Raw genomic sequence first — 12,441 nt, 5'->3', positions numbered from 1 at the left:
GCGACAGATCGGTAAAAATCAAAATGCACAAAACGATACCTAATGTACTTTATTTTGGAAGGAGCAGGGCCCTGGTATACTATACCGGGGTTGCCAAAAAGTGCTTTTTTTGTGACCAGGAGGGGCACGTGGCTTCCGCCTGCGAAAAAAAGAGAAACCAGATGGCCGAGAAGACAAAAACCGGAGACGACTTACCCCAAGATCCTGAAAACCACAGAAGTTCAACACCTATACTTACCAACGCCACCACTCGAGAAGAAGACCTGAAAGAAAAACCATCACGCTCACCTGAAATACTTACCCAATCAAACGACTCCAAAACCTCTGACAGCAGCTTTTTCCTGGCAACACCTTCTCCAAAGACCATAGATCCTCCAGTCAAAACCAGCCAATACTCCGATGCCCTGAAAACAGCACCAAAACCCGATGAACCTAAAAATAAACCTGAACCAACAAACAGCGAACCAAAAAAGAACAACTCCGACTCCGGTACCACCTCAAAAGAAATCACCGCAACAGCCAGACCTCCATATGATCCTACGACCTGGATACCAGGAACGAGACCACCTATAAAACATTTAACCAAACAAGAACTACATATGCTTATCGAACACATCAAGACAGTACCCTATGGCCAGGACGGTAATGTTAACTGGTCCATAGCCGAATACTTTGCCGAAATTAAACTAGAAATCCAAAACTACCAAAAACGCCCACGCAGTACCACTCCCACCAAAGAAACCAAAAAAGGGAAATCTTCACGTTGAAGTTTTTATTAATTTTAAACTTTACCTCTGTTTTATCTCTATGAACTAATTAGTTTTATACTTTTTAAATTTTATATCTATTTAATGACCTGTTTTAATTTAAACTAATTTAAAAAAACAGGAACTATCTGACAGGGTACTGTATTTTATTGAAATTTTTAATAAACAAATTCAGTATCTGTTCTTATCAGCTTAATATCTGATACGGGTCCCATCGGGGCCCAAGATATTAAACTTATTTTTGGACGGCGGCGGAGAGGTCGGAGCTTGCTCCACCTCCGCCACGGGTTGGCCTGGTATTGCAGTTCTTCCAGGATCGGCCCACCTCGCTCAATGAATCTAAAATCAAACACCATATATATATATATATATATATATATATATATATTCCTGACGTCATAAGAGGGAAAGTCGTCATTGGCTAGTAGATCATTTTGAAGATTCGGACGGATTTGTTTTGTAATTTTTTACCTTAACTGTCGTACGTTACCAACGGTATGTTTTTTTTAAGTCACTTTCGTTACTAACAGGAGACATGATTAGGAGTTCACAGCCGGCCGCTTTTCGACATTCGCATTGGCAACACGTCTTCCCCTTTAAAAAAATTAACCCCTCCCAAACCATGGTAACTCCGTTCTCGAAACGGACACCATATAAGTTATTTACATCGAGTTACCTAGCGAGGATTGCGGTACTATCGCTGTAGAAATAGGGGACTGTTAAAAGCGGGATGGTTTGGAAAAAACGAGTTTTTGTGTTGCTGATGCCGGGGCGCGTACTACGCGGCAACCACGGTCAATTCGTAGTGCCATATCTCATGACACTTCTCTACAGCTGTTCTGGTAAGCGTGCAGGAGGAAACTCCGTATGATCAAGATCTTACTTTTTCTAATTATCGATTAAGCACGGTTCCATGTTGCCACTTATTTAAAAAAAGACCCAGAGAAAACCGAAGATAAATTATCGCCTTGGCGAACTAGTTAGAAACAGCGTAAAAGAAAATATTTAAAAATAAACAAATTTTATTAGAAAGACTCAAATACCCCGTTAATGAAAAAAAAGAGGGTGAGAGGAAGAGATCAGCCACCGGCACGCCGTGTTCCCTGGTGGTCTCCCTCCCTCCCAAGAAATGACCCCACTCGACGCGGCTTACCGTCGTTGATGGGTCGAGAACCAATGTATTCTGCGTGATATTACCGTTGACGGCTGAAAACGCTCGATGGCCGTCGATCTTTTTGTTTGAAATCAAGAAGTTACCTTCTTTGGTCAGACGTGATGGTTATACACGCTGTCATCTCCAACCACGAGCAATCTGCTTAAACATAATTATGAAATTTGTGAATGCTCAATCTCACTCTTTTTCTTTTTCAACCACCAAAGCCCCCTTTGCCGGTTATCGCTTCTCGGCCTTTTGGCTAAGATCAAAGTGTAGTATCTGTTTGCTCCTTTTTTCGAAGCCAAAGGCCGGGAACCGTACGCACCTGTAAAGGGAAGAATACTTACCTGTATTGCCGCTCCAGTCCGTCGCTGATCCAGCCGTTCCAGTTTACCGCCATCTTGGATCCACTACTCGAGGGATCGCCATCCGGCGGTTCCAGTTGCCACCCATCCAGTCAGATGTCGAAGCCAGACATCATGCCACCTGCATCGTCGAAAGCCGATAACCAGCCAGCTCCTGCTACAGCCTTGGCATCAGCTCCAGCTCTCAAAGCCGCCACAGCCCGAATTAAATTCAACGGTGTCGGCGTGGAGGATCTAGCGCAAGCTCTTCTCAACCACGTGGGCCCGAAGAACCTTACCGTGTTCCAAATGATTGCACAATATGAAGTTCAGGTCACCTTCCGGAATGCAGCGAGCTACCAGAAAGCCATAGACAGTGGAATAATCGTCGGCGAGAAGGCACTAGATGTTATAGGGGTCGCTGATCCTGTCACCTACATAACGGTGAAAGACGCTCCCAGCTGGTGGGAGTTGACGACTTTCAAGAATGCCCTGAGGTCCTGCTGTGACGTCATCTCGGAAGTCTGGGAGACCTACCAGACAGGGGCTCTGAAAGACCTCTACACGGGAACTAGACGCCTGCAAGTAAAAGTCAAGGGACCAATCCCGAACCTGATGACCATCAATGGACATCAAATCCAAATCACCTATAGGGGAGTCCAAAGAATGTGTTTCTACTGCCACAAAGACACTCATCAGGTTCGGGATTGCCCGAAAAAAAAGAATAAGGCTCGAAAGTCTCAAGATTCCACTGGAGATCAGAACCCGCTACCAAAAGACGCTACAACAGTAAGAAATTCGACTCCTACTCCATCCGGAGGGATTATCACCAACGCCACCATCCTTGAAGAAAACCTAAAAGAAAAACCAACACCAGAATTAAAACTTACCTTATCAGACGACTCCAAAAGTTCCGAAGAAAGCTGGACTTTGACCTCACCAGTGCCGTCCCGAAAGATCGTTGAACCTCCAGCTCAAACCATCTGTTACGCTGATGCTCTGAAAGCGCCACCACATCATGAACCTGAACCAGCAGCTGAAAGCGAACCTGAATCCGATGATCCTGAAAACAACTCCGGTCCTAGATACAATCCGACAACCTGGAAGTATGGTGAAATGCCAGACCTCAAACTGCTAACAAAATCCGAACTCCAGACTCTATCCGAAAAAATTAACTCCAGACCTCCCACACGTGCCAGCCATTTAAACCGACAAGCAGACGAACTACAAGACAGAATCAGCGAAATCTTGAAAAATTACCCAAAAAGACGACGAAGTTTAACTCCTGAAAAAGAACTCAAAAAAGGCAAAAATATGTATTAAATTTAATTTTAATTTTTTAGTTTTATACACGATTTTAATATGCACTGTAATACTTGTTCTCTTTAATAACGACTTCGCGTTAATTTAATTAATTTTAACACGCGAACAAAACAAACGACAAAACCTGTAAATATGTAACCTTTACTGAAAATTAATAAACAAATTCAGTATCTGTTCTTATCAGCTTAATATCTGATACGGGTCCCATCGGGGCCCAAGATATTAAACTTATTTTTGGACGGCGGCGGAGAGGTCGGAGCTTGCTCCACCTCCGCCACGGGTTGGCCTGGTATTGCAGTTCTTCCAGGATCGGCCCACCTCGCTCAATGAATCTAAAATCAAACACCATATATATATATATATATATATATATATATATTCCTGACGTCATAAGAGGGAAAGTCGTCATTGGCTAGTAGATCATTTTGAAGATTCGGACGGATTTGTTTTGTAATTTTTTACCTTAACTGTCGTACGTTACCAACGGTATGTTTTTTTTAAGTCACTTTCGTTACTAACAGGAGACATGATTAGGAGTTCACAGCCGGCCGCTTTTCGACATTCGCATTGGCAACACGTCTTCCCCTTTAAAAAAATTAACCCCTCCCAAACCATGGTAACTCCGTTCTCGAAACGGACACCATATAAGTTATTTACATCGAGTTACCTAGCGAGGATTGCGGTACTATCGCTGTAGAAATAGGGGACTGTTAAAAGCGGGATGGTTTGGAAAAAACGAGTTTTTGTGTTGCTGATGCCGGGGCGCGTACTACGCGGCAACCACGGTCAATTCGTAGTGCCATATCTCATGACACTTCTCTACAGCTGTTCTGGTAAGCGTGCAGGAGGAAACTCCGTATGATCAAGATCTTACTTTTTCTAATTATCGATTAAGCACGGTTCCATGTTGCCACTTATTTAAAAAAAGACCCAGAGAAAACCGAAGATAAATTATCGCCTTGGCGAACTAGTTAGAAACAGCGTAAAAGAAAATATTTAAAAATAAACAAATTTTATTAGAAAGACTCAAATACCCCGTTAATGAAAAAAAAGAGGGTGAGAGGAAGAGATCAGCCACCGGCACGCCGTGTTCCCTGGTGGTCTCCCTCCCTCCCAAGAAATGACCCCACTCGACGCGGCTTACCGTCGTTGATGGGTCGAGAACCAATGTATTCTGCGTGATATTACCGTTGACGGCTGAAAACGCTCGATGGCCGTCGATCTTTTTGTTTGAAATCAAGAAGTTACCTTCTTTGGTCAGACGTGATGGTTATACACGCTGTCATCTCCAACCACGAGCAATCTGCTTAAACATAATTATGAAATTTGTGAATGCTCAATCTCACTCTTTTTCTTTTTCAACCACCAAAGCCCCCTTTGCCGGTTATCGCTTCTCGGCCTTTTGGCTAAGATCAAAGTGTAGTATCTGTTCTTATCAGCTTAATATCTGATACGGGTCCCATCGGGGCCCAAGATATTAAACTTATTTTTGGACGGCGGCGGAGAGGTCGGAGCTTGCTCCACCTCCGCCACGGGTTGGCCTGGTATTGCAGTTCTTCCAGGATCGGCCCACCTCGCTCAATGAATCTAAAATCAAACACCATATATATATATATATATATATATATATATTCCTGACGTCATAAGAGGGAAAGTCGTCATTGGCTAGTAGATCATTTTGAAGATTCGGACGGATTTGTTTTGTAATTTTTTACCTTAACTGTCGTACGTTACCAACGGTATGTTTTTTTTAAGTCACTTTCGTTACTAACAGGAGACATGATTAGGAGTTCACAGCCGGCCGCTTTTCGACATTCGCATTGGCAACACGTCTTCCCCTTTAAAAAAATTAACCCCTCCCAAACCATGGTAACTCCGTTCTCGAAACGGACACCATATAAGTTATTTACATCGAGTTACCTAGCGAGGATTGCGGTACTATCGCTGTAGAAATAGGGGACTGTTAAAAGCGGGATGGTTTGGAAAAAACGAGTTTTTGTGTTGCTGATGCCGGGGCGCGTACTACGCGGCAACCACGGTCAATTCGTAGTGCCATATCTCATGACACTTCTCTACAGCTGTTCTGGTAAGCGTGCAGGAGGAAACTCCGTATGATCAAGATCTTACTTTTTCTAATTATCGATTAAGCACGGTTCCATGTTGCCACTTATTTAAAAAAAGACCCAGAGAAAACCGAAGATAAATTATCGCCTTGGCGAACTAGTTAGAAACAGCGTAAAAGAAAATATTTAAAAATAAACAAATTTTATTAGAAAGACTCAAATACCCCGTTAATGAAAAAAAAGAGGGTGAGAGGAAGAGATCAGCCACCGGCACGCCGTGTTCCCTGGTGGTCTCCCTCCCTCCCAAGAAATGACCCCACTCGACGCGGCTTACCGTCGTTGATGGGTCGAGAACCAATGTATTCTGCGTGATATTACCGTTGACGGCTGAAAACGCTCGATGGCCGTCGATCTTTTTGTTTGAAATCAAGAAGTTACCTTCTTTGGTCAGACGTGATGGTTATACACGCTGTCATCTCCAACCACGAGCAATCTGCTTAAACATAATTATGAAATTTGTGAATGCTCAATCTCACTCTTTTTCTTTTTCAACCACCAAAGCCCCCTTTGCCGGTTATCGCTTCTCGGCCTTTTGGCTAAGATCAAAGTGTAGTATCTGTTCCCAGCTATTTCGCTGAAATCTTGGCCGAAAGGCCGTTAAGCGACGTATACGCTTCTCAGCCTGTTCCTGTGATGTTGACTTACCTGCCGGTTTCCTGACGTGCCTGTTCCTGTTCCTGCTTCCGAAGCTGCCGCTGCTGATCCTGGTTCCGTTGCTGATCCTGGTTCCGCTGCTGTTCCTGGTCCTGGTTCCGCTGCTACTTACCTGTCGCTGCTGTTCCGGACGTCTACGCTGTATCCTGACCTGGCTGGCTTTTGCCATTGCTACTTGACGCTGTTCCTTCCTGGGACCTAACTTCACCTGACGATCTCTCCATAGCCAGGATGGCTATGGAGGTGAGAAAACGAACTGCTCGACTGGACGTCGACGCCGGCTTCCTGGAAGTCGCTCAGGCTTTCCACGAGAAGCTCGGTCTTGAATCCATCGAGACGTTGCAACCTGTTGGTAAGGAGGCATTCTTACTTACCTTCGCAACCCTTGCCTTTCTACAGCAAGCGGTCTCTTACGGAGAATTAACAATCGGCAACAAGACCTGCAGAGTCACCAGCGTCGAGGATGATGGCGTCTGGCTGACGATCAAGAATTTACCACCATGGATCCAATGGGACGCCATATTGACAACCCTACGTCAGTACGGCGAAATAAAGGCTCATCGTTTAGATGAATATAAAGAACTAAAAGGAGTTAAAAATGGAGACAGAGCGGTAAAAATACGAATTACTCAAACTATACCTAATGTCCTTTACTTCGGCCGCAGTCGGGCTCTGGTCTACTATCCCGGCGTTTCAAAGAAATGCTTCTTCTGTGACCAGGAGGGGCACTTTGCCTCTGCCTGTGTCGCAAAGAAGGAAAAGACGGCAGACAAGCCGGTAGCCAAAAAAGACTTACCCAAAGATCCTGAACCACACCGAAGTTCCACATCTGCTCTTGCCAACGCCACCACACTAGAAAACAACCTGGAAGAAAATCAAGAACCCCAAACCAGCAAATCACCCATACTTACCGCATCCGACGACTCCAAAAGCTCTGAAGAGAGCTGGACTTTAACATCACCAGAACCATACAAGAGAAACGCAGAACCTCCAGTCCAAACAAGCCAATACGCCGACGCCTTGAAATCTCCACCACATCACGATGACCTAGAACCCGAAAGCGAACCCGAATCCATTGACTCCGACAACAACTCCAGACCCCGATTTGATCCATCAGAGTGGAATTATACCGATCCGTCACAACTACATTTACATCTATTGAGGAAAACCGAACTTCAAGCCCTTCTTGCTAAAATCAACTCCAGAGCACCCACACGTTCACCCATCCTAACCAAACGAGCAGAAGACCAAGCGGCACAAATCATCGAACTTTTAAAAAACTATCCAAAGAGACGACGTAGTAAAACTCCAGAAAAAGAAGTGAAAAAAGGCAAAAATATGTTTTAAATTTAATTTTTAAATTTTCACATAGTTCTTTACTCGTTTTTTTTTTTACACTGTTTCTTTTTATCTTTTAACGAGTGTTCGCGCTAATTTAAATTAACTTAAAACGCGAACAAATGACTTGAATGTAATTTTTGTAACGAAACGAATCTTTTAATAAACTATTAAAAGTATCTGTTCTTATCAGCTTAATATCTGATACGGGTCCCATCGGGGCCCAAGATATTAAACTTATTTTTGGACGGCGGCGGAGAGGTCGGAGCTTGCTCCACCTCCGCCACGGGTTGGCCTGGTATTGCAGTTCTTCCAGGATCGGCCCACCTCGCTCAATGAATCTAAAATCAAACACCATATATATATATATATATATATATATATATATTCCTGACGTCATAAGAGGGAAAGTCGTCATTGGCTAGTAGATCATTTTGAAGATTCGGACGGATTTGTTTTGTAATTTTTTACCTTAACTGTCGTACGTTACCAACGGTATGTTTTTTTTAAGTCACTTTCGTTACTAACAGGAGACATGATTAGGAGTTCACAGCCGGCCGCTTTTCGACATTCGCATTGGCAACACGTCTTCCCCTTTAAAAAAATTAACCCCTCCCAAACCATGGTAACTCCGTTCTCGAAACGGACACCATATAAGTTATTTACATCGAGTTACCTAGCGAGGATTGCGGTTCTATCGCTGTAGAAATAGGGGACTGTTAAAAGCGGGATGGTTTGGAAAAAACGAGTTTTTGTGTTGCTGATGCCGGGGCGCGTACTACGCGGCAACCACGGTCAATTCGTAGTGCCATATCTCATGACACTTCTCTACAGCTGTTCTGGTAAGCGTGCAGGAGGAAACTCCGTATGATCAAGATCTTACTTTTTCTAATTATCGATTAAGCACGGTTCCATGTTGCCACTTATTTAAAAAAAGACCCAGAGAAAACCGAAGATAAATTATCGCCTTGGCGAACTAGTTAGAAACAGCGTAAAAGAAAATATTTAAAAATAAACAAATTTTATTAGAAAGACTCAAATACCCCGTTAATGAAAAAAAAGAGGGTGAGAGGAAGAGATCAGCCACCGGCACGCCGTGTTCCCTGGTGGTCTCCCTCCCTCCCAAGAAATGACCCCACTCGACGCGGCTTACCGTCGTTGATGGGTCGAGAACCAATGTATTCTGCGTGATATTACCGTTGACGGCTGAAAACGCTCGATGGCCGTCGATCTTTTTGTTTGAAATCAAGAAGTTACCTTCTTTGGTCAGACGTGATGGTTATACACGCTGTCATCTCCAACCACGAGCAATCTGCTTAAACATAATTATGAAATTTGTGAATGCTCAATCTCACTCTTTTTCTTTTTCAACCACCAAAGCCCCCTTTGCCGGTTATCGCTTCTCGGCCTTTTGGCTAAGATCAAAGTGTAGTATCTGTTCTTATCAGCTTAATATCTGATACGGGTCCCATCGGGGCCCAAGATATTAAACTTATTTTTGGACGGCGGCGGAGAGGTCGGAGCTTGCTCCACCTCCGCCACGGGTTGGCCTGGTATTGCAGTTCTTCCAGGATCGGCCCACCTCACTCAATGAATCTAAAATCAAACACCATATATATATATATATATATATATATATATATATATTCCTGACGTCATAAGAGGGAAAGTCGTCATTGGCTAGTAGATCATTTTGAAGATTCGGACGGATTTGTTTTGTAATTTTTTACCTTAACTGTCGTACGTTACCAACGGTATGTTTTTTTTAAGTCACTTTCGTTACTAACAGGAGACATGATTAGGAGTTCACAGCCGGCCGCTTTTCGACATTCGCATTGGCAACACGTCTTCCCCTTTAAAAAAATTAACCCCTCCCAAACCATGGTAACTCCGTTCTCGAAACGGACACCATATAAGTTATTTACATCGAGTTACCTAGCGAGGATTGCGGTACTATCGCTGTAGAAATAGGGGACTGTTAAAAGCGGGATGGTTTGGAAAAAACGAGTTTTTGTGTTGCTGATGCCGGGGCGCGTACTACGCGGCAACCACGGTCAATTCGTAGTGCCATATCTCATGACACTTCTCTACAGCTGTTCTGGTAAGCGTGCAGGAGGAAACTCCGTATGATCAAGATCTTACTTTTTCTAATTATCGATTAAGCACGGTTCCATGTTGCCACTTATTTAAAAAAAGACCCAGAGAAAACCGAAGATAAATTATCGCCTTGGCGAACTAGTTAGAAACAGCGTAAAAGAAAATATTTAAAAATAAACAAATTTTATTAGAAAGACTCAAATACCCCGTTAATGAAAAAAAAGAGGGTGAGAGGAAGAGATCAGCCACCGGCACGCCGTGTTCCCTGGTGGTCTCCCTCCCTCCCAAGAAATGACCCCACTCGACGCGGCTTACCGTCGTTGATGGGTCGAGAACCAATGTATTCTGCGTGATATTACCGTTGACGGCTGAAAACGCTCGATGGCCGTCGATCTTTTTGTTTGAAATCAAGAAGTTACCTTCTTTGGTCAGACGTGATGGTTATACACGCTGTCATCTCCAACCACGAGCAATCTGCTTAAACATAATTATGAAATTTGTGAATGCTCAATCTCACTCTTTTTCTTTTTCAACCACCAAAGCCCCCTTTGCCGGTTATCGCTTCTCGGCCTTTTGGCTAAGATCAAAGTGTAGTATCTGTTCTTATCAGCTTAATATCTGATACGGGTCCCATCGGGGCCCAAGATATTAAACTTATTTTTGGACGGCGGCGGAGAGGTCGGAGCTTGCTCCACCTCCGCCACGGGTTGGCCTGGTATTGCAGTTCTTCCAGGATCGGCCCACCTCGCTCAATGAATCTAAAATCAAACACCATATATATATATATATATATATATATATATATATTCCTGACGTCATAAGAGGGAAAGTCGTCATTGGCTAGTAGATCATTTTGAAGATTCGGACGGATTTGTTTTGTAATTTTTTACCTTAACTGTCGTACGTTACCAACGGTATGTTTTTTTTAAGTCACTTTCGTTACTAACAGGAGACATGATTAGGAGTTCACAGCCGGCCGCTTTTCGACATTCGCATTGGCAACACGTCTTCCCCTTTAAAAAAATTAACCCCTCCCAAACCATGGTAACTCCGTTCTCGAAACGGACACCATATAAGTTATTTACATCGAGTTACCTAGCGAGGATTGCGGTACTATCGCTGTAGAAATAGGGGACTGTTAAAAGCGGGATGGTTTGGAAAAAACGAGTTTTTGTGTTGCTGATGCCGGGGCGCGTACTACGCGGCAACCACGGTCAATTCGTAGTGCCATATCTCATGACACTTCTCTACAGCTGTTCTGGTAAGCGTGCAGGAGGAAACTCCGTATGATCAAGATCTTACTTTTTCTAATTATCGATTAAGCACGGTTCCATGTTGCCACTTATTTAAAAAAAGACCCAGAGAAAACCGAAGATAAATTATCGCCTTGGCGAACTAGTTAGAAACAGCGTAAAAGAAAATATTTAAAAATAAACAAATTTTATTAGAAAGACTCAAATACCCCGTTAATGAAAAAAAAGAGGGTGAGAGGAAGAGATCAGCCACCGGCACGCCGTGTTCCCTGGTGGTCTCCCTCCCTCCCAAGAAATGACCCCACTCGACGCGGCTTACCGTCGTTGATGGGTCGAGAACCAATGTATTCTGCGTGATATTACCGTTGACGGCTGAAAACGCTCGATGGCCGTCGATCTTTTTGTTTGAAATCAAGAAGTTACCTTCTTTGGTCAGACGTGATGGTTATACACGCTGTCATCTCCAACCACGAGCAATCTGCTTAAACATAATTATGAAATTTGTGAATGCTCAATCTCACTCTTTTTCTTTTTCAACCACCAAAGCCCCCTTTGCCGGTTATCGCTTCTCGGCCTTTTGGCTAAGATCAAAGTGTAGTATCTGTTCTTATCAGCTTAATATCTGATACGGGTCCCATCGGGGCCCAAGATATTAAACTTATTTTTGGACGGCGGCGGAGAGGTCGGAGCTTGCTCCACCTCCGCCACGGGTTGGCCTGGTATTGCAGTTCTTCCAGGATCGGCCCACCTCGCTCAATGAATCTAAAATCAAACACCATATATATATATATATATATATATATATATTCCTGACGTCATAAGAGGGAAAGTCGTCATTGGCTAGTAGATCATTTTGAAGATTCGGACGGATTTGTTTTGTAATTTTTTACCTTAACTGTCGTACGTTACCAACGGTATGTTTTTTTTAAGTCACTTTCGTTACTAACAGGAGACATGATTAGGAGTTCACAGCCGGCCGCTTTTCGACATTCGCATTGGCAACACGTCTTCCCCTTTAAAAAAATTAACCCCTCCCAAACCATGGTAACTCCGTTCTCGAAACGGACACCATATAAGTTATTTACATCGAGTTACCTAGCGAGGATTGCGGTACTATCGCTGTAGAAATAGGGGACTGTTAAAAGCGGGATGGTTTGGAAAAAACGAGTTTTTGTGTTGCTGATGCCGGGGCGCGTACTACGCGGCAACCACGGTCAATTCGTAGTGCCATATCTCATGACACTTCTCTACAGCTGTTCTGGTAAGCGTGCAGGAGGAAACTCCGTATGATCAAGATCTTACTTTTTCTAATTATCGATTAAGCACGGTTCCATGTTGCCACTTATTTAAAAAAAGACCCAGAGAAAACCGAAGATAAATTATCGC

At 43.5% G+C, this 12,441-nt stretch overlaps 6 non-coding genes and 3 pseudogenes across 6 annotated transcripts; all 9 read left to right on the top strand.

Moving 5' to 3' along the window:
- Positions 1-910: 910 nt before the first annotated feature.
- Positions 911-1,097, top strand: LOC149931295 (U2 spliceosomal RNA). Its single transcript, XR_016476429.1, has one exon. It is a non-coding gene; the product is annotated as a U2 spliceosomal RNA (small nuclear RNA).
- Positions 1,098-2,162: 1,065 nt separating this feature from the next.
- LOC149931294 (U2 spliceosomal RNA) lies at positions 2,163-2,244 on the top strand (annotated as a pseudogene).
- A 1,481-nt stretch (positions 2,245-3,725) lies between these two features.
- On the top strand, positions 3,726-3,913 carry LOC149931293 (U2 spliceosomal RNA). Its single transcript, XR_016476440.1, has one exon. It is a non-coding gene; the product is annotated as a U2 spliceosomal RNA (small nuclear RNA).
- A 1,063-nt stretch (positions 3,914-4,976) lies between these two features.
- LOC149931292 (U2 spliceosomal RNA) lies at positions 4,977-5,168 on the top strand. The gene has a single exon (XR_016476211.1). It is a non-coding gene; the product is annotated as a U2 spliceosomal RNA (small nuclear RNA).
- A 1,061-nt stretch (positions 5,169-6,229) lies between these two features.
- On the top strand, positions 6,230-6,373 carry LOC149931291 (U2 spliceosomal RNA; annotated as a pseudogene).
- Positions 6,374-7,859: 1,486 nt separating this feature from the next.
- Positions 7,860-8,037, top strand: LOC149931290 (U2 spliceosomal RNA; annotated as a pseudogene).
- A 1,063-nt stretch (positions 8,038-9,100) lies between these two features.
- Positions 9,101-9,292, top strand: LOC149931289 (U2 spliceosomal RNA). The gene has a single exon (XR_016476154.1). It is a non-coding gene; the product is annotated as a U2 spliceosomal RNA (small nuclear RNA).
- Positions 9,293-10,359: 1,067 nt separating this feature from the next.
- Positions 10,360-10,551, top strand: LOC149931288 (U2 spliceosomal RNA). The gene has a single exon (XR_016476210.1). It is a non-coding gene; the product is annotated as a U2 spliceosomal RNA (small nuclear RNA).
- A 1,065-nt stretch (positions 10,552-11,616) lies between these two features.
- On the top strand, positions 11,617-11,808 carry LOC149931287 (U2 spliceosomal RNA). Its single transcript, XR_016476209.1, has one exon. It is a non-coding gene; the product is annotated as a U2 spliceosomal RNA (small nuclear RNA).
- Positions 11,809-12,441: the final 633 nt, after the last annotated feature.

This window comes from Leiobunum rupestre, chromosome 9, assembly GCF_980474605.1.
Source record: "Leiobunum rupestre chromosome 9, qqLeiRupe1.1.hap1, whole genome shotgun sequence".
Classification (NCBI taxonomy): domain Eukaryota; kingdom Metazoa; phylum Arthropoda; class Arachnida; order Opiliones; family Sclerosomatidae; genus Leiobunum; species Leiobunum rupestre.
Note: the sequence above shows the minus strand (reverse complement) of the source record. Positions and strands in the feature narration are given on the sequence as shown.